The sequence below is a fragment of the Crinia signifera genome, chromosome 1 (genome assembly GCF_055691185.1).
Source record: "Crinia signifera chromosome 1, ASM5569118v1, whole genome shotgun sequence".
Classification (NCBI taxonomy): Eukaryota; Metazoa; Chordata; class Amphibia; order Anura; family Myobatrachidae; genus Crinia; species Crinia signifera.
The window spans coordinates 232,184,543-232,207,469 of NC_139217.1; the positions used below are offsets into that span (position 1 = coordinate 232,184,543).

At 43.6% G+C, this 22,927-nt stretch overlaps 2 long non-coding RNA genes across 2 annotated transcripts in view; one reads left to right on the plus strand and one right to left on the minus strand.

Moving 5' to 3' along the window:
- Positions 1 to 22,927, minus strand: part of LOC146071076 (uncharacterized) — a 107,179-nt gene that overhangs the window by 68,598 nt on the left and 15,654 nt on the right. The window lies entirely within an intron of this gene.
- Positions 12,102 to 14,113, plus strand: LOC146027352 (uncharacterized). The gene is made up of 2 exons (XR_014454761.1): positions 12,102 to 12,514; positions 13,945 to 14,113. It is a non-coding gene; the product is annotated as an uncharacterized LOC146027352 (long non-coding RNA).

Genomic DNA, 22,927 nt, shown 5'->3' on the forward strand with positions numbered 1-22,927 from the left:
CCCTGGATCTACCTGCAGCTCTTGTGATCTAGGGGTTCTTATCCGGTGCGCATGGGACCACATTGGAGCAGATCTAAAACTCATGCAATTGGCCCGCTTTTTAAATTAAAGAGCAAAAATCAGCCAGTATTTAACCTGTGCAGAAACAAAGTATCTCACTCATAACCAGCTCACTCTTAGCCCCACCTGCAGTGCACGTGGGTCCTTATTCAGATCTGATCGCAGTACAGATTTGTTCTCACAATTGGCAAAACCATGTGAACTGCAGGTGGGGCAGATGTAACGTGCAGAGAGTTAGATTTGGGTGAGGTGTGTTGAAACTGAAATCTAAATTTCAGTGTAAAAATAATGCACCCAGTATTTACCCTGCACAGAAAAAATAACACTTCTAACTTTCTCTTTACATGTTACATCTGCCCCACCTGCAGTGCACATGGTTTTGCCCATTTTGAGAACAAACTTGGGTACTTATGTAATATCTGGGCTCCCGTTTTTCTTATGAGACCGCGTCTCCTCGCGGGGCGACGCTTCGGGCACGGGGGCTCGCTGCGCTCGCCACACTATATAAAATCAACTCCATGCGTAGTTGGATAGTAGGGGTATGAAAAAATGGGGTGCATTTAACATGGGAGCCCAGATAATACATAAGTACCCAAACTTGTATTGTGATCAGATCTGAATAAAGGAATAATGGTTTTGCCCATTTCACAAAGATTTCGCTTCTGCGATCAACTCTGAATCAGACCCCTTGCTTATTTCTGATGAAGCCCATCTAAGTACTCATGGGCTTACTGCGGAAACTATTAAAGCATAATTCCAGTTTTGTAGAAAGTAAAAAAAAAAAAGCAAGAAAGAAAACTAATTGTATGCCTATGTCTACATCATTTAGCAAATTCTGAAAGCCCTAGCTTGTTTACTCTTTGGGATAGATTTTTAAGTGGTGGCTAGTGTTGCAGTCTTTCCTCATGGGTACTGTGTCCAGAACTCTTTGATTAGAGATCCATAAGCACACCTACAGGGGATGCGAACTGCATCCTCCATGCTGCTTGTGGGTTTATCAAGTCTTCTTGAATAACTCTGGGCTCTTGTCCAAGGAGGTGAGATCCTGTAACACAACCCCTGGCTAACGAAAGGCCCATACACATTGGACGACTTTGAGCTGAAAGTCGCTCAAAACAGCATGTTTGAGCGGCTTTCATCTCAAAGCCGCCAAGTGTGTATGCCCCGGCGGTGAGCGCTGCTGCACGATCCCGCATCATTGTCGGGAAAGCCGTTCATCTGCTGGTAATACCAGCAGATGAGCATCTTTGAATTTTTATTTTAATGTTTTACCTTACAGTACATTTAAGTTATACAGTATTATTGTGGAACATTGACTAGTGTTTTCAGTATAAATTGTAACCACTTATGTTTGTTTTTCTTGCTATATGTATTGCTTTTTTCAATTTGATCTAAAGTACCTTTTTATTTAAAAACAAGTATACATTTAATACTATATCTAGCATAAGTAAGCTACATATTTACCTGCATTCAATGTTCCTTTGTTTCACATGTGTAAAAGTGTCAACACATGTTACTAATATACTTATTTATTTTAATTGTGTGTCCAAATTCATTCTAATCATTGCCTTTATCTACTTGTGTAACGAGGTAATAAATAGAAGTGTTATATTTTCTTATGGGTAAAGTGTTTAAGTGCCTTTATTGCCATCTGAACTTTGTCACTGAATCTGAAATAAACTTCTGCAGTGTTTACTAGCTTGCTTTTTGATTAAGTCTTTTTTTCTGAGCATGGTTCCAGAATACAATAAAATCTTTGTTGTAAACATTTTATTTGCTAAACTGTCATTAATCTGTTTTTTTTTTTTTTTTTTTCTTGCATGTCCATGCAGATTTTCTGTAAATTACAGTTTTATATGTAGCTCCCTTTATATGATATGATGATAATATCTTGCAATGCCATAATATTATTTTAAGTGAATTATTTTGTCACCCCAGAGTGGCGGTTTATAAAAGGGTCTCCCCATTCCATAAGTCAGGGACCCCTGATATTGCATGTCTTACAGATCTCCTTACTAAATTTAAAATTCATTCCACCTGTGGATCTATTTGTCCAGCCAGTAATGTCTACACCTGTGCAACAACTAAGGTGCCATGTAAAACATGCACTGTTCGGGGTCCCTGAGGATTTAGGGCCAAATGTATCAAGCTTCAAAAAGTGATTGAAGTGGAGAGTTCTAATCCACCAGCCAATTAGCTCCTGACTGTCCTTTTTCAACTGATCCTGTAACATGTCAGTTAGGAGCTGGCTGTTTTATCACTTTCATTTTGTCACCTTTTAAAGCTTGGTACATCTGGCCTGGAGTTTGGGAAGCCCAAATGTAGAGTATTAAAGTGCATTGTTGTGATGTCATAAGGGGGTTCCCTCCTTTTGCTGATCCAAATGCTCAACAAAAACTGGTAGTTGTGTCAAATACTGTACATTATCTCATGACATTACTGTATCTAGGGATGCTAATCCCCGGATCAAGATTTTGGGCATTTTCATCCGTTACAGCCGGGCAGCGCTGAGCACAAGATGGGCTCTGCTCAGAAAACATGCTGTGTGGCTGTGCAGTGTGATGTTGGATGTTAATCGTGTCACCAGTCAGAGAGCATGAGTCCTTAATATGACCCAGTGATTCAGACCTGGTCACATGGCTGGGAATTCGGTTGCCAGGTGATTAACGATAGACTGCACATGCGTATGGCCCGTAGTACATCTTGCAATGAAAGCCTGCTACTTTTTTAAATCGCTGGTCATTCAGTAGGTAATTGACATGAAGACAGCATTTGGGTGTGGTAACCTCATGTTTTCAGGGAGTGTCAGGAAAAACGCACGTTTGCCCAGGCGTTTGAAGAAAGGTGTGTGTGTGTGATGTCAGCTCTGGCCACGGTCAGCATGATTCGGTACTTGTGTATTAGCACGGTGCCCACTAAGCAATTTGCTTAGTGGGCTATTCTGCGCAGGAAAATCGCATCACATGGGCCATTTTAGTGCCATGCAATGCGATTTTCCTATGTAATTTATTTGCTGCTCTCTCAGCCCCGGGCCATCGCATCGCATCTGATTTTATAGGGCGTGCAATGCCATGAAATTAGGTATACAATAATATGATTGTATGTCCCCCAAATAGGTTTAACACCCCCCCCCCCCCCACACACACACACACACACACACACACACACACACACACACACACTCACACTATCCACTCCACTCCAAAGCGTAACGCGTGCTGCGGAATGCATCCTCTGACCTTTTCATTCCCCCACTATCCATGTTGGCGAGGAGTTGATTTTTATATAGTGTGGCGAGCCGCATGGCTCGCCACGCTTCGGGCTGCGCTCGCCACACTATATAAAATCTACTCTACACCAAAGAGGATAGTAGGGGAATGAAAAGGTCTGAGGACCCATTCCGCTGTTCCTCTCGGGGCTCGCTGCGCTAGTCTCACTTCGGGGTGGGGGGTGCGTTAAACCTATTTGGGGGACATACAATCATATTATTGTATAGCTAATATAATGGCATCACACACCCATTAAAATCGCATTCGATTTAGCGGGACATGTGATGCGATGGCTCGGGGCTGACAAAAGCAGTGAATAAATTACACTAAAAAATCGCATCGCATGACCCGCAAAATCACATGCGATGCGATTCCCCTACGGTGCCGTACGTACCAAAACTGGGCGCCGTGATAATACACAAGTACCCATGATTCTATTGCAGCTGCCAAAAAAGTCTTCACACACTGATTGGCTTGTGAATGTATTTGCAGGCGAATTCAGATTTAGCTACTTTTCACAAACCGTACTAAGCCATTTGCAGACTTTCAAAGGGCAAGGATTTCATTCTAGCAGGTGGGCGTAATAACTGATCGCTAGGCTCTGAAAATAGGTTTTTTGGTCACTTTCCATTAAATCTATTTCTCTGTAGAACACTACATTCCCTACGTCATGCTCAGTTTTGTGAGGTTTGGCTTTTTGACCATTTCCTACTAATTTGTAAAACTCTTCTACGTTTCACTGGACTGCTGCTATTCCTCACCAGACTCTTATAAAGTATACTAGTACTAGCACTGTGGTGGTGCATGAAGGAACAGTGTTCAAGTTACAGTTGTTTAAATGCTAAACTCCAGCACATCCTGCATTCCCATGGTCCAGTATCTCACATCCTGCTTCAGGGAAAAGAATTCTACAGTGAGTGACCAAAAATTCTATTAATTCAGAAATGTAATGTGTGGTTGGCAGTTCAGAGCAGAAGTTATATGTAGGAGAATAGTTTATGAATTTAGGATCAATGGCCTGAGTAGAGAAGACGTTATTCTTTAGCTTAACCCTTTGCAGTCAATTTTATTTAATTCAAATAGTCAATTAATGTAATTTCTTATTCAAAAATGGTCTACATTGAATTTTGAACGCTGTTAATGTTCTTATTTTAAAGTTGCTCGCCATTGGATCTGTTACTAGCGCTAGGACTGTTGAGCCTAACTAGACTTTTCACCTGAAAGGGGTAAACTACACTATGGGCTGTTTCACAAGATCCGGCTGATGCTGGGCGGCAAAACCCCGCACAGCCAAGAAGCCATGCTGCACACAGAAGTTTATAATGGTGGGGATGGTCACAGCCCGGCAGCCGTCCACTCCAGTAGCAACATCCGGCTGCAACCGGGCGGCAGGGCCGTGGCTGTCCCGTGTGAATGTAACTACTGTGTACGGCTTTTGTCTGTGCAGGGTTTCGCCACCCGGCAGGAGCCGAAGCTTGTGAAACTGCCCTATGGGTAATGTTTAGGAGGAACACATGAAAGTCATAATGTTATGTTAATGTGTGTAATAACTTACCACACAGATTTCCAGTGAAATAAATGTTTTTTTATGTTTATTATGGTGTATGGCCATGAATATAGGGCCTGATTCATATGTGCCTGGAGTGGCTTTCACTGCTGTTTCCTTGTCATAGTAGCAGCCATAGTTCTCTGTTTAAGCAGCAGGAGAAGGTTATTACCAGCAGATACTTCCTGCTGCATTAATAATCCAACCAGTGTCCACCAGATCATTATACAATCGCTGACATTGTAATGCCAGACTACAAAGCTACGTTGCAGGACCCTTGGTGCACGTACAGAATGGGTCCTGCACATGAGCAAAATATTTAGCAGTATGCACCACAACAATGACCAGACCTAAATGTGGTCCTTCCAGAGGTATCTGGGTAATACTCCATATATGATCCTAGCTGGTGTATCATACTAAAGAATACATCTAGCTCAGGGGTTACCAATGGTCCACATTTTCCAAATCACCTAGCTGGTGCATAGCTATAGTCCTTTTCATTCATGCTCCATTTTCCTACTATAGATCCAGTGTTTGCCTGAAAAACATGAACTGTTGGTAGGTCTTGAGGGCAGGCTTGGCCACCTCTGATCTAGCTAATCAGGGTTACCCACAAGCCTACCCTGGTGCACGGCTATTAAAGTCATGGCTTGGATTGAGGTGTCAACAAGAAGATTCTATAACCTGGCTAGGATACAATCCTGGCTTAAGACTCTGCTATACCTGAAGACCCATAGTAAGCCAGGGTTACCCTAGTCAAACAAAGTTTGGCTAATAAGGAAAAGGTGGCATCTGAGCATGTGTGTGCTTTACCACTGGTTCACACCCCCCGAGTTCTCCAAACATTAGAAGAAACATAAACCTGTCTGGACGACCTTATTAATAATAATAATATTAACCCCTATACTGGACAATACACTTTTACAAAAATGTACTTTAGTTTTTGCTTTGTATCATACAGTAGGTTATAATAAAGTAGTTTAAAAATGGTTTCCAATGAAATATGGAATATATCCATTAGTAACACTATTTAGGGCGTTCAAGCCATTTCTGTGGGGCACCAAACTAGAAGGAATGAATGACCCAAATGTTCTTTGTATAAAATGTATGTATTGGTGGTTTGGTTTTTATTTTGTTGATATATCTATTAAGGGCTTACAATAGTCTTATAATGTGCGCTACACTAGTGCCAATTTTTAAGTCAGTTTGAGTTTGAGAAGAGGAGCACAATTAAGTTACTGAGTAACTAGACCAGACCTGTCCAAACTACGGCCCTCCAGCTTCTACAAGTCCCATCATGCCTTGCCACAGTTTTGCTATTAGGGAATTCTAAAACTATGGCAAGGCATGCTGGGATGTGTAGTTTCACAACAGCTAGAGGGCCACAGTTTGGACATGCCTGAACTAGACCCTGATTAGATTAGAGACATAGCAATAGCAGACCATGCAAATCTTTTAAGACCGCCTCTAGGTCATGCAGGAAAATAAGCAGACCTTGCAAGGGGCCTCCTCACAGTGACACATATTTGTAGCTGAGCTTTCTTTCCCCTGTGCATTTCTATAATGTAATCATTTAGGGGTTGTATATATACATATGCATTGCACTGTATTTTAGCCTTAACAATAGTGACAGTAATACAGTCCTGATGTTCTTGAGACAGTTACCATTCTCTATAGGGAGCACAATACCGCAATCAAATATACTATTTTTTACTTTATTGATAAAGTTGACAAAACTATTGCATTTGTCCCATTTTATGTATGGCATATATGTTACATTTTATTTAGATACATTGTATCACATTCGAAGTTTAAGAGCTATGCTAAATGAATGATCGAATTTAAATTCCTGATCGCTGCTCCCTACAACTGAATGTAATATATTTCAGAATTTTAAGGGGTTGGGAACAACATCCAGACAGATCCCGATAAGTATGTTCACCCTATCCCTTACCCACCACCCGAAAATTAATTACCCGTCCCCTAACACTCCTCTAGCACCTAACCAGCAGAGCTCACCTGTCAGTCTTCTGTAGGGATCCTGACTGCTGAGATTTTTACTGAATCACTTTTTAAATAAGATCTGTTTCTACTACCATGACTTACTACTTTCTTCGGGAAACATTGGGATGATCGGCAGTCAGAATAATGATTCTGGCATCCCAAAGAATGGAATCCTGTCAAGGGCTAGGTAAGTATACTTACTTTTTTTTTATTACATTGCCTTATGCCAGCACCAGAAACAAAGTGTTATTACTACTAAAAATGACTTACCAAATATAGTTGCTTGTTAAAAAATTAGAGCACTAGGAGTTTTTGGGGAAAAATATTCAAAATACTTTTAATTATAATAGCAATATTTAGAAACAAAAGGTAGAATATATTGGCCCTTATTCTGATCGGTGCGTAATTTCCCGAATTCTTTCGGATCGCGTTTTTTAGCCGTCTGCGCATGCGTGGGGAACGCCATGCGCATGTGCCACGCATGGTCTCCGTACTTGTTCTCACTAATACCGTACAGAAATGTGCACCGCAATCACTCGGGCAATATGGGCGAGTTATGGGCGTCATGCGGAATGACACAGGGGCGTAGTTTCAAAGTGGGCTAAACTGGGCGGAAACATGGGCGGACACGGGGGAGTACACATATTTTGGTAGGCGTGCATTCGGACAGCACGCCGAATGCACGCGAACAAAAAGGGAAGAAATGTGCGGTGTCCAAAAGGCTAGTATTGCTTAGCGGACACCACTCGGTCATGCGCTAGGCCAGGGGTGGCCAACCAATCAGAGGCGAAGAGCCGAAAAATCTGTTCTGGTGAGAGAAAGAGCCGATACGCCAGTTTCATCTATCCGGCCAGCGCGCCATATCTTTCAGTCTCACGCGCTGTTCACTGAGAATGGGATGCGTATACCTGTGAGACAATTGCGCATCCCTGCACGGAAGATATGGCATGCTGGCCAGATAGATGAAACGGGCTAAACCTGTACAACAACATGCCCCTCTGTGCCCATGTCCCAGATGCCCCTCTGTGCCCATATCCCACATGCCCCTCTGTGCCCATATCCCACATGCCCCTCTGTGCCCATATCCCACATGCCCCTCTGTGCCCATATCCCACATGCCCCTCTGTGCTCATATCCTACATGCCCCCCTGTGCCCATATCACACATGCCTCTCTGTGCCCATATCCCACATGCCCCTCTGTGCACATATTGCCCATTTTACACATGCCCCTATGTGCCCATATTACACATCCCCCCCCCCTCCCCCCGTCTAACCTGTGGGCGGCAGGATGGTGGTGGATTAGGGAGCAGACAACAGAAAGCATGATGGTGGTGGGGCAGGCTGGCAGACACACAACTCACCAGGTATCTGAAGCATCGGCGGTTGCCACGGAGGGGGGTGCGTATGTACTACGTAGCTGCCATGGATGGAGAACCGCACAGCATTACTGGTGCTGTGGGAGGGGACGCGGTCACGAGGCGGCCGCACCAACCAATGGAGGGGAGGGCAGCTTCTTCCCCTCCTGTCCCAGTCTGCCCCCGCCCACCTATCCTGTGCACAAAGCCAATAGGCTCTGTGTACAGTTATAGTCGCTGCCCGGCATCTCCTGACCTGGCTGCAGTGCAGCTGTCAGATCAGGTGAATGGCAGCTGGGGTGATATGAATGGCGAGCCGCACATTGTGAAGGGGAGAGCCGCGGGTTGGCCACCCCTGCGCTAGGCAATCAGAACGCCTAATCAGGACGGACGCACCTCAACCAATGTCAGCTGAACACAATACAATCACCTACTTTACTCATTACTTGTTAATTACACGCTTGTCACTGCTTCAATTGGAACCATTGCAGCTTAAATGGACCATTACTAAACACACAGATATATGCTGCATTTTTCACACACTTTTACACTGCAAATAATGAACACAACTTAATATTAATAATACACATGTCACTTCTGCATGTATCAATTAATACAGACATTTGGGGGGCCAAAATAACATTTATTAAAGAAACTTAGAAAATAATTTCGAAACCATCACAAAATAAATGGTACCATAACAGGACTAAAAGTAAATAATATATAATAAATAGCCACAGCAGAATCATTAGGAACACATCAGGTGGCTTCACAACAAAAGTAGAGCACCAACACTTCAAGTACAGCACACAGTAATGCTAGCCGAAACAGGGCAACAGGGGAACCAAACATGACATTTGCACCGCGGGCAAATGTGGTGACCCTCGGCACGGAATTTGACACAGGATGCTGACACACACAGCTCAATGGAAGATTTGGGAAGACATAACGGTGGAGATTAATGGGGACACAAGTTCATTTGCGGGCATGTTTGCCCCTGGCAGGCTCCTTGCCACGTGCAGCAGCTCTTCGGCCTCGCCAACGGCCACAGTCAGATGGTGGGTCACGTGGAGCACATGCTGGGGAGGGGGTGGATCTTCTTCCCCCTCTGGCAGCAGGGAGTGATGATGGTGGTAATGCACCAGAAACGGGTGACATTAGGACCCTATTGGTGGTAACTAGCTCCACCATAAGTTCATTATGGCGGAGGAGGAGTTCATTTTGCCGCAGGGCTTGATCAGCCAGCACCTGCAGGCTAGTAGCAATAGATTGCTGGCTGGCACTCATAGCCTGCAGGCTCGCAGCAATACTCTGCTGGCTGGTGGTCAAACCCTGCAGCACCTCCTCGGCCCTACGCACCCGCTCTGATGCCGAGTCTCCCTGCTGCACAATACTTTCAAGCACATGCCCCCACGTGGCCAATTCAGCCGCGGACATTGCCGGATGCTGCTGCTGCACGGGCCTGCTACTGGGGCCAGGTGGCACAGACTCCACAACCTCCTCAAGAGATTGTTGACCAAGCGGTGGGGATGCTGTTGAACGAGAAAATGCCAATTACCACACATTCCATGCAAAATTCAAAACATCTACTTATGGCCTGGCAAATAATTACCTTCAAGCGTAGAAGCCATCACTTCCGCTGGGGACTCGCTGTCTATGGTGCTCACCCCCCGGACCTCCTCCACTGCAATGCAGCACTGTGCCATCTCTTCCAGTGAGGGGTGAGCTTCAGCTTTGATGGCATGGGGCCAGCCCCAGAGGTGTGGCTGTGTTCCCACCGCTGGGTCAATTTCTTCTTGAGGTTGCCTTTTAAGTCGTGCCACCTGCAATCAAAGTGTACATATTAATACATGTCACTCCTCATGTTTGCTGTAGCACCCATTGCAATCTGAAACATAATACAACATGTGCCTACTGACACCAAACTTACATTATATTCATTTTGCAAAACAACCCTTAGAAGATACAACCACAGACACCCTACAATAACTATCAATTCAATGTCATGGCAAACATGTCTGTGCCTCCAAGCAACGTGACCACCCATTGACCAACTCCATCTAATATTGAATGTAAACATTACTGGACTTGTACTGCTCAAATGTAACACACATGTACTTGCCTCTTCTTAACGTGCTCCGCCTCACGAACTTGTGGAGCCACCGCATTAATCTCCGCCGTTATCTCCTCCCAGATCTTCCATCTCCTTGTGTGTGTCAACTTTACCGGTGGGCACTCTATCAAATCACGTGCCCGGGTCACCAGGATGTCAAGCTCCTGCGGTTCATATGCCATGTTTCTTGTGGTTGGTTCCTCTGTTGCCCGACTGCGGCCACGGGCACGACCACTGGCACCGCCACTGGCATGGCCACCGGTTGCTGTACTTGAAGTGCTGGCCTGGCTACTCTGTTGGGAAGCCACCTGCTGTGTTCCCAATGATTCTGCTGATGCTGAGGATGGGCCAGCTGCTGATTGGCCTGATGTTGATGGCCCATCTGGCTGTTCTGGGTTGAGGGGGACATAGGTGGTGTTGGACTCCATGCGGGACAAGAGGTTCTGCACCACCTGTTCTTCCTCTGACTCCGAGCCAGCCATGTTTGCAACAACTGTTTGCCTTTCTAGGACAACTTTAAATACTATTTCTGAAATTGGCGTTAATCAGCTGCAACCTGCGTTCCGTACGGCCGCGTTCCGTACGGCATGCCCCTTGGTGTGGATAAATATTTCTCAAAAACCTGGCAAACTCAGTAAGTCTGATTTAGTAGCTAAATGCAGATTTGAACACCAATGACCAAATAAAACTGAGGTCACACATGAAATGTATATTTGAATGTACATCTGTACTGTGCACTTGTTTGGTATGTAGTACAACTGACACTACCCATTCCATATGTAAATCCAGTCCACCACTTAGCCACAAGTAATCAGTGCTAGCATCCAAATCACATGTGAAAGCACTCCAAATTCAGGCTGGATGCTAGCTACTTTTCATTCCACCTCTGTAGTATGGGCCAGTAGAAGGTAAGTGTACACATGGCAGCATGGCCTAATTTTGGGAAAAGGTCTGCCACTATTTGCTATGTTTCTGCTGCATAGCTTTCATTATAAAATAGCTGTTTAGTACCTTGTTGAGTTAGGTGTAAGTGTCTAGTGATGCAGACTATTTCACCTGTTGCTTATACCCATGTTTGGTGAATGTTATAGATTATATATAATGTGTTTCCATCTTAGTTTACACTGTCTGTTTAGGATGGGTGTGCGATGCAATGGGTTAGCCGTCTGTTCGGGCGCATACACGCTGTTAGTGAAAAAATGAACAATAAAGTTAATACCAAATATCACTCTGATCAACCAATGACAGCACATGATTGTTTGATTTGTGCCATTGCTAAGATGGCGGCCTATGGCAGAGCAGCCCCTTTTTCCCCTGCAGAATTAAGGACACTGGTCGCCGTTATGGAGACCAGGCTGGGCCGTGCAGGGCCATTCATTACCAACCGGCAGAAACGTAATGCCTATGCGGTGGCCCGCCGGCGCATATAAGCCCGTACGCAGGTGCGGCGGACCATCGCACAGCTGGAGCGGCGGTGGTCCGACTTGAGACGACGCCAGCCGGATTTGCTCCAGCAAATCAGGGCCAGCATAGCGAGATGTGAGTGTTTATACATTAAATGGCCATTTGTACATGATTGCTTACATGACCTTATTTAAGGCAATAAGGCCACCAGCCTGATCATGAGTGAAACATGGCATACACTATATGTGTGCTACTTCCTGTTTGACACCCTGTAATGGTGATAAAATATGTCATTGAGTAGGATTAAGGTTTGTGATGCTTACAATGGCCCAAATGTCACAGCATACCTGCCATGTTACAGGCTGTGTTTTGTAAAGGCCACTAAAGAGCTGTTTGCCTGTACAATTATCTGTACTTATAACCTTTGCATGTATAGCTTGATAAGGCTTAATACAAATGACCCCTAATCAGCACTTTTTTGTTTTTCCCCAAACACAGCACGGGATCGAGCAAGACAGGCCCGGGAGGAGCCAGAGGTGGGCCAGGAGGAGCTTGCCCAACCAAGGGCCCAGGAGGTGCCTCAGGATGAAGGGATGGCGGAGGAGGTGGCACAGGAAGAGGAGGAGGAGGGGTGGGCTGTGGAGGCGCTGCCACCAGAGGAGGACGTGCCACCAGAGGAGGAGGTGCCAGCAGTGGAGGCCCCTCATGAAGAGGAAGAGGAGGAGTTTGAGGCCTGTGAGGTTGTCCAGGCGGCAGAAATTGGTATGTATACATAAGGATTAATTTTTCCTTTTGTCATCTACTATTTGCTACGTAGCACTGGTGATTCAATTGTGTTTTTCAATACTATAAAGTGATAAAACAAACTGGGTAGCAACAGACACACTTAGGGGTTAGATAGGGTGGGCAAACCATCCCTTTCATCCAGGACACATATTAATGACACAGGTTGTGGGGATGGCTTTCAGGTCGATTTTAAGTGTCAATGAACCAGTGTAGTTAATCTGTATCCTGGAAGAAATTGATGACGTGCTCATGTAAGGGTTACATGTCCCTGCTGCAAGCGTACAATCTGTAGGCTCATATAGGTGAGTATAGTTTACAGGTGCTTAATTTGTCCAAACTAGATTCAGTATGGCATAAATGGAGTATGGACAGGCGTGGCTTAGACTGGAGTAACAAGTGGTCAGTGCCCCTGGGCCCTCCTCTAGCTAACCACCCCCTGCGGTCTGCATGTATGTTTGCCACCATAATTGTTTGATGATTTGATCTTAGTAATGATTTTGTGCATGGGAGTGGGTTAGTGCTGCAGCTTCACCTAACTGGCATTATGACAATGATTTCTGGAGCAGACCATCAGCAGGCAAGCCATGCTTGATTGCACCAATGTACTGTGCATTCCTGAGAGTTGTGTAACTCCCCTGCCAGGCTCCATCATATAACAGACACTGAACTTTGTTTGCAGAATTGTGATTGGTGCAGCGCGTGACATGCTTCTCAGAGCTTAGTCATGGGTGGGTTTGGATTGAGAAGGAGCAGTATGACTGTGAGGTGTTCTACAGAGTAAAGGGTAGAGGGCCAAAATCAGGCTTTCCATGTAGTATGTATGCATGTATGTATAGGTGTATGTGTCATATATATAGTTATATATGTGTCTATATATATATATATATATATATATATATATATATATATATATATATATATATATATATATATATATATATATATATATATATATATATATATGCAGGCAATAACAGGCGGCACTCCAAGGGTTTGTATAAATCTTTGTAATAAAGTCAATAAGACACCAACGTTTCGGAGCCAACAATGCTCCTTTGTCAAGGTGGTGAAAACATACAGTGAATCATTCACTGTATGTTTTCACCACCTTGACAAAGGAGCATTGTTGGCTCCGAAACGTTGGTGTCTTATTGACTTTATTACAAAGATTTATACAAACCCTTGGAGTGCCGCCTGTTATTGCCTGCATACTTCTTCATCTTGGAGGGCACCGAGGTCAAAGCTATTGAGGGGAGAGTGCCGGACCGCACGCCACTTTGTATATATATATATATATACATATACACACACACCTGTCACGGTGCATGTTTAAAATGTAGGTATGACTATGTTAAATGTATGCATGAATATCATTATTTATTTTTCTATTTGTATTTCCTCCACAGATGAGCCTGCCCAAGCAGAGGAGGGTCGCCGTGGGGCCCTCCTAAGAATTAGAGCCCACATGCGGCACATTTTGGACGAAATGGACCGGCTCATTGATGAGGAAAATTAATTTCTTACACATTTATTTTTTCGTGTTTATTATAATAAATAGTTATTTAAAGTTCAAAGTTGTCAGTGTTTTTTTCTAACATGCAAAAGTATATGTGTAACTTGTTTAAAATCTTTTAAATAAGCAAAATGTAAATAGTGTATATAGATGTATGTTAGGGTCACATGCTGTAAGGGTTAATGTGTGTCATGAATGTAGTAGGAATGTGGGTCAGTATAGATGAGCATTTAATTGATTGAAATTGATAACAATCCCTTTTTCATGAGGTTGCCTAATTGCCTAAGTGGGTCATGTGATCGCTGTGTGTACTCAGTAAAAAAGTGTGGGATTGAGCGTAAATACTCCGCATCGGGGCGTACGGACAGCTTCCCGTACGTTCTGACGCGGTAAGACCGTGCTTGTGCGGGAAGACCGTGCAGAATCTGTACGTTTCCACCGCACACGCACGGTTTGTATGTCGTCCGTACACACGCCCTGTTCTTAAAGAGTGAGTCCGTCCGAATGCGGAGGACACGTGGGCGGTTCTACGGACGTTGGCCGTACGCCACCGCACAGCGTGGCGTGCGGACCGCACCGTAAGAATTCGGGAAAGTACGCACCGATCAGAATAAGGGCCATTGTTCTTATTAATTACAAATGAGTTCTATAAAGAACTGTATAGCTTGCAGTGATAAACTATTGTATTTGTTTAGATTTACTTTTCTTCCAAGGGCATTATGGGCCATTTACATATGTACATATACAGTCTGCAGGTACAGTGCTTCCTATTCAGTATACTGTATATACACAAGCAGTGGAGCTGGATAAGCGCTATGGAATGGATTGTATGGGCTGAATAATCTTCAGGGCACATGGATATCCTAGATTTTAATTTAAAAATGATGGGATTCCTGCTGTGACTCCACATAGAGGGAATGAGGGTTGACGTTACAGATTGTAAGTAGGCCACATCATGACAGTGCAGTGCTTCCCCACTGCTATCCTTCCATTGCCCTGCCCTGCATGATCCCTGCTGACAGCAGCTGATGGCCACGTGTTCTGAGTGCATAACAGAGAAGCTATTGGCAACTGGGCTGGTTCCAATCTGGGCTGGTCTGTTTATCAGAGATACCAAGTTAAACTGGGCAGTTCCCAACTAAGGGCCTTATTCTAGTTCACTCTTTCTGACAAAATCCTTCTTAGATGGACAAAACCATGTGCACTGCAGGTGGGGCAGATGTAACTTGTGCAGAGAGAGTTAGATTTGGGTGGAGTTTTACTTTAAAGTGAGATCTATATTGCAGTGTAAAAATAAAGCAGCCAGTATTTCTCTCTGCACTTTTTACTTCTGCCCCCCTGCAGTGCACATGGTTTTGTCCATCTCAAGCCCCGTACACACGGGGGAGATATATTGCTCAGTTTCTCCTTTTCATCAGCGACCAGAGATGGTCGCTGATGAGAAGGAACCTCTGCCGGGTGGTGCCACAGAGGTAATCAGCTGGTCGCAGGAGCAAGCTCCTGCGACCAGCGATTAGAATGGGGCTGAAAACAGGAGCGCGCACCCGGCGATTTATCGCCGGGGCACACTCCCATCACTGGCAATATGGTCGCCTGCGACCATATTCCCAGCAATTTCAGCCCCTATCACCCCCGTGTGTACACAGTTTAAGAAGGATTTTGTCAGAAAGAATGAACTAGAATAAGGCCCTAACTAACTAACTGACTGACTGACTGTCATTTCTAACACCCTTGAGATTAGATGTGGCCTGAAATCATACTGTAGTGGCAACTTGGGAGTCTGTAGACACATGCAGGATATAGGAGCATAGTGGATGCTTGGAGTCAGGCAGGCAGTTTTATGTATCTATTAAAATATGGGTATATACAGTATCCTGTTTTAGATAGAACAAAGGAATACAACTTTTAAGGTATTCACAAAAGTGGTTATGTTACTGTATATATTTTTCCCACAATTTTCATTTTTGGAACAAAACAATTGTTAGAATTCTACTATTATTCTATTACTATTATTAAACAAATATTTGGTTCTATGTTGGCAAAAGTGTATTAATAATCATGTTTCTTATTTGTGTCAAACACCTAATTATGCAAAATTTCAATATAAAAGGTTTATTTGTGTCAAACTGTTTTGAAGAAATGGCAAACCATTCAAGGGTGTTAATATGAAAACCCCAGGGAAAATACAGTCTGGAAAAACCCTCGGATATTCCAGAGCAGACTGTGGTAAGAGGTCGGTATGCTGTTGATGCATTGCTCATGAGGAACTAAACATGGCAGATCTGTAGTATCTGTGAAACTGATACAGATTCAAAATTAAAATAGATTGCTACAAATATACAAATCTTTATGTGTTAGCGGCAAAATAACCACTTCAGACAGACATTGTGAACCACCCGCACAACCTTTCATACGCAATCCTAACCAATAACCTTCATTCTATACAGTCCACAAAAGACATTTATTTCCACTCACATAACCCTCTGCCCCCAGGATATCATTGATGTGTGACTGGATCTTAAGTCCCACTTAGAACCTTTGGTCTCTGGCTGGAACAATTTGCAACCCGCAGCTATTATTATTATGTTTTAAATTCAGATTCCCTATAGATTTTAAGATTGACATCAGGATCTCTGTCTGTGATAACCAAGTTTTCTTTTATTAATGTTTTGTTCCCAAGCGTAAAGCCCATTTGGAATATGCTGGTGCTGTATAAATAATAATAATAACATCAGCTACATGTAAGATCTACTGTGGTTTTAATACATATAGGGACAAATGTATTAATCCCTAACAAGCGATATCGTTGAGAGTGGTAAAGGACCAGCCCTGTCTGTTCTCAAACAGCCTGTAATATGTCAGTTAGAAGTTGATTGGCTGGTTCTTTATCACTCTACACTTTATCACTTGTTAAGGCTTAATACATTTGGCCCATAGTTTCTCTTTCTTCTGCTGTGAGAACTTTCTGGAGTACCTGCCTGATACCGTGAACATTTTTATACAGGGCCACCAGGACACACCTTTACCAGACCAAACAAGGTAAAGTTTACAAAAGTGCATTCCTCCAGTGCATTGAAGGCAGAAATAATGATTTATAGGATCAGGACTTTTTATTGAGATTCCGTTTAACTACACAGATTTATTCCAAAAATTATGTATTTATAGTATTTGTTGAGTTACATAATTAACAGGTACTGGACATTCCCTTTTCTTGTTTGGTGCTGCCAGGTAAGCAGGAGTTTTCAGTGACCTCTCATGTGGTACATACAGGGCCGGTGCAAGCCCTGTTAGCGCCCAAGGCGACCCGCCCACCCGCCCCTCTCTCCCCAACGGGCACTGATCGCCTGGGGGGGGCAGCGGATTGCCGCTAGTCTAGCTCAGGGGGGGGGGGACACTTGCGGGCGCTGTCCAGCCCGGGGGGGGGGGAGGGGGAGACTGCGGGAGCTGTCCGGCCGGGGGGGGACTGCGAGTGCTGTCCAGCCGGGGGGAGTGGGGGTTGCAGGCAGCTGAGTGCTGACTAGCTGGTGGGTCCTGCCGCCGAACACTGCAGCTGGCCTGGCCGCTGACAACCAGGCAAAGGCAGCAAGTTTTACACCTGGGGCTCCGGCAGGTGGGAGGGGGGTATCACTCACCTGCTTGGCAGATGGATGCTGCAGCTTCTCCTTCCTCCGGCTCTCCTCTGCGGTAGATTTCCTGCTGCTGGCCTGCAGCTCAATACCGCCCTCCAGTGGCCGGCGCCCTAGGCAAATGCCTAAACCTGCCTAGTGGCGGCGCCGTCCCTGGGTACATAACTGAAGTAGACAGTTGCTCTCGTTAGAACGTAAGATTTCCGTGTCTAATAATGAATGATGAATAGACCCCAAAGACTGCTTGCCAGAGGTTGCAGGCCCATAATAACAATGCTCATAATTTTGGGTATAAAATGTGGACATTCATTACTTTGACACATAGGCCCTTATTCTAGTTTAATCAGACAGATGCGTATTTCAGACAGGGACCGAGTGTTCTTAGCCCTGAGTATCGTACGGATCGCTCACACCGTCCGAATGCGGTAAACCGCCGAACGGACTGCGAGTGGACAACTCCTCCATCTGTGGGAACCTCCTCCATCCTCCGATGGTCGCCGACCATCGAATGATGGACCGAGTGGTCAGACAGCACCGAGTGCTCCAGACCACTCGGACATTTTTCCGTATGAAAGCAGGGATATAGGCAGGCAGCTGACATCCGGCTATGTCAGCTGTCCGCCCTCCACATGTGTGTCATGGCCGCATTACCATACATGCGCCCAACATTTTCATGGGAACGCCCCCATGAAACGCGGGGCGTACGCATATGCTAATGAGCCAAAACAGTCCTTCACGCCCCTCTCCACCCCCTGCTCGGATTGTTCCATACGATCATTTTCTGCATGAACCTCACGCTGTGTTCGGACGTGTGAGGCGTACGCACATGCGCAGATATGACTCTGCACATGTGCAAACACCAACCATCTCCTGTTGGAGCCATCCGACTCAATCAGAATAAGGGCTATAATACCGAAGTGGATGTCAGAACATTTAACATGTCGACATTCACAATTTTGACACATTTTAATGTCCTATTTTATCCTAACCCTAATTGCAGCCTAAACCTAATTTCTTAGATCTTTCTAACTGTCAATATGCATAATGTTGACATTTGGAAAATATATATTGCCTGTGTAAAAATTAAGGTACTTGTTTCCTAGCACGGCCCCCTGATTTTGATCGCATCTCATGCAATATAGCGGCATGCGATGCAATTCGATTTTTAATTGTACAAGCACCCATACAAGCACCCTAAGGGTGCTTACAATGTTAAATGCACCCCCATTGTCAACGCCACCCCCACTATCAATGCTAACCCGAAGCATGGCGAGCGCAGCGGTACGCGTCTTCTGACCTTTTCATACCCCTACTATCCACGTCGGCGTGGAGTTGATTTTAGATAGTGTGGCTCGTATTCAGCGTCCCCTCGCAGGGCTCGCCACGCTTCAGGCTCGGTGGCTCGCTGCATTCGCCACACTATCTAAAATTAACTCCACACTGACGTGGATAGTGGGGGTATGAAAAGGTCGGAGGACGTGTACCGCTGCGCTCGCCACGCTTCCGGTTGGTGTTGATAGTGGGGGTGGCATTGACAATGTGGGTGCATTTAACATTGTAAGCACCCATCAGGTTGCTTGTACAATTAAAAATCGCATTGCATTGCATGCCATTTGCTGGCATGCAATGCTATGCGATATTTCATTGGACAAGCACTCCTGGAACATCGCATCACATTGCACACCACTAAATACGGTATGCGATGGGCGCCGTGCTAGGAAACAAGTACCAAAATTAATAATAACAATTTTTAATGTCAGCATTGTGAACATTTTGAAACCCCTTCACAGGAGCACAGGTGTCTTTTTAGTGTAATAAAAAGGTCTACAGATGGTACTAATTATTCCTGAGAATACCATGAAAACACAAATTAAATATCAAATTTCTAAATAAATGCAGATAAAACGGAGGTCTTGGACTTCTACCTGCCATCAGATGAGAAAAAGAGTATATCACTGGCATACCCAATAAACTGGAAGAAATTCCAGCTAAAATATTTAGGAATAAATATTACAAAAAATTATAATCAGCTGTATAATGCAAACTTCCCGAAAATAATAAATGAGATCACAAATGATATTAAGGGGTGATCAAAGCTCTCTATTTCATGGACAGGAAGAGCTAATGCCCTGAAAATGAATATATTGCCGAGAATGCTATATTTATTTCAAGCATTGGCCATTAGAATCCCAGCAGGGATATTCAAAAACGTACACAGCATCTTTACCCGATTTTTATGGTCAGGGAAAAGAGCCAGGGTGCGCCTCAAAACCTTGCAATTTGGTACAAAAGAGGGGGGACTGGGAGTCCCAAACCTAAAAAACTACTACTATGCAGCACAGTGTGCACAATTAATCTTGTGGCATTCTGACCCTGTAACTCGGAGATGGGTGCAGCTGGAGTCGGAATTACTCCAGCTGCACTCCATCTCAACACTTCTATGGCAGACCAAAAAAGAAAGACCAGGAGAGGTGAAGAGTTTTCCAACTATTATGCTCTCGCTAATAATATGGGACAAACTAAATAAGGATTATAATTTGACCCCCTACCCATCTACCCTGACCCCAATGTGGGATAACCCACAACTTCCAGTTAGCAAAGAAACAAACTTTAAGAAAAACTGGGCGAAAGCGGAAATTTTATTTATCAATGAACTGGAAACCGCTGGTGGGTTTCCCTCCTTTGAGGACCTTAAAGTCAAATATGACATACCATCTAAAGCCCATTATCAATACCTGCAAATATGCAGCTATTTTGGGAAAACCAGAAAAGATCAGAGTAAAACTATAATAGAAGGTCTTTGTCAGAGGAGGGCAACATCCAGAGGTTTAATTTCAACTATTTACAAATTATTGTTGAATCACAAAAAAACAGAGTAAATTACCGCATGAAGTAGCCTGGGAAGAGGAAATTGGGAAACAATTGACCCCGGAGGTATGGAATAAAATTAAACAAAACTTAATATCAGTTTCCCAATCGATAAGATTTAGAGAAAATATCTTTAAGATATATTCACGCTGGTACTTAACTCTTAGCAGATTGAAACATATATACTCAGATGCCAGCGACTGCTGCTGGCGAGAGTGTGGGGAACGGGGCACACTAAGCCATATCTTCTGGGGATGCCCCAGAATTCAGGAGACTTGGAAGAAAGTGGGGAAACTAATCCTCCAGATAACAGGAGCAGATATCCCCATGGCACCGGAGTACTTTATATTCCCCCTAAAAATACCAGGGGTAGACAATGCAGGACAAAAATTTATATGGTTTGTGTTGGGTGCAGTTAAGATAAAAATAGCCAGTAACTGGAAAACAAAGGCCACTCCATCTATTAATGCCATAAAAGAAGCCATCTGGCATCTATACCAGATGGAACTCTTGGCAAGCATAGTAGACGAGAAAATAGATAAGTTTAATGAAATCTGGACCCCATGGTTAGAATATCATATCTCGAATGAATAAAAGACCCCCGAGAGGAAAGAAAAATAAAGGACGGGAGGGCCTATAGACGGCCAACCCTATAATAAGACATGAAAATTAACACATAGAGAACATAAGACATGAGGTACAGAACAGCCTGACAGCACCCCAACCCCCCCCCCCAAACTTTTCCCTTGTCCTCCCCTGTTTTGTCCTGTGTGTCCGTGGTAAAATATCAGAAAAATAAATCTTAAGAGTGATTGATTAACTCATAATCAGATGCTTAGAATCCTTAAATAGAATATTAAAAACACACCGAAACTAAACATTAAGTAAAGAAAAACGATGTATAATTGCATCCAAGGGGTGTAGAGAAGGATGAAAGAGAAAAGAATAATTTGTAGCTATCACAATCTTGGAATGTACAGGGGAGGCGGGATCGACCAGGGATGGCGGAAAAAAGAGAGCTAGCAGATAACGGCTATAAAATATAAAATATATACGACAAGATACTAAGTTAATTGAGAACAATAGCCAATTTAGATAACGAGGAGAGAAAATACCAGAAACAGATTGGAAATAAGAACGCAATCCCTGGTCCATGCGCCTACCCCTATATGTGAAGGATCTGTATGTAAACTTGAACATCACTTGTAATTTCTGTATACCACAGACAGTGTTCAGTGTAATGTCTTGTATTATTGAAAACAATAGAATAAGTATTAAGAAAAAAGAAAACACAAATGATTACTGTTCAAATGGAGCAAGTTAGATAAACACTGTTCTAGAGTACTTGTTAGTAACTTATGAAAGTAAAATAAATACATAAGTCCACTAGAGGGAGCACTACTAGTATTAAAAACAATGTTCACTATAAAAAGCCAAGTTTCTCTGAGATGAAAATCCTTCGCCTACATTCCATTTGGTGATAACAGTTGTCTCATCTTTGCTCCACGTGTGTCTATACTCCAGGTTTATGGTTACATATACATTCAGATGTATGCAAATGCAAAAATTAAATAAAGCTATGAAAATGCAAGTCATTTGTCAATGCTATAATTAATGGGCGACTGACTGAATAGTTCAGTTGTTCTAGGTTGTTCTAGGTAGCCATTAATCATCGTGCTTGTTGCGACCAAATAGAAGGGTTAAGCTAGTTATAGCAGATAAACCCAGCTAAAGTCTTGCTTATGGAGTCCGAGTGGCTGTGTGGGCACCAAAACCATAGATGAGTCACACAGTTCTGATTGTCTCCTCAGGAAGCTGCAACAAGAAATGTGCCTTCTGCACCACCATACCTGAATGTGGAAACAGCAATTAAATGGCCCCCTCTCTAGGGATAGCCAGCATAGCACTGGCCCTCTTTAGAAGGTTTGTTAGATCTCCACCAGGGGTTAAATAACTTTCTGTAGACTGGTTCATCCTCTGCTGTCTCCCTTCATTTTTGCATTTATTAATATCTGTGCGAAGTGCGATGGTAAATTTATTATTAATATGGTAAAATTATTCTAGCTCAAAACAGCATTAAATTTCATTGCCTATATTAAACTAATCTAAATGAAAGGTTCTCTAATCAATCAATATGTAAACAACTTCATTACCAATGTAACCTTATAGAAAGGAATTGCAAGACTTTGGTTGAAATCTCCAGTTTTTTTTAAAGCGCCAATCATTTACATGGCAAAACCAGTTTTATTTTGAAGTGTAAATGATTGCCGCTTATCTCTCACTTTCTGAATCTCTCATCCTATTAAATTTCACCCATATTTTTTTTAAATCAGACTGTCTGCATTAATTCTTGTTTTACTTTTTGTTTCATCACTGGTTTAA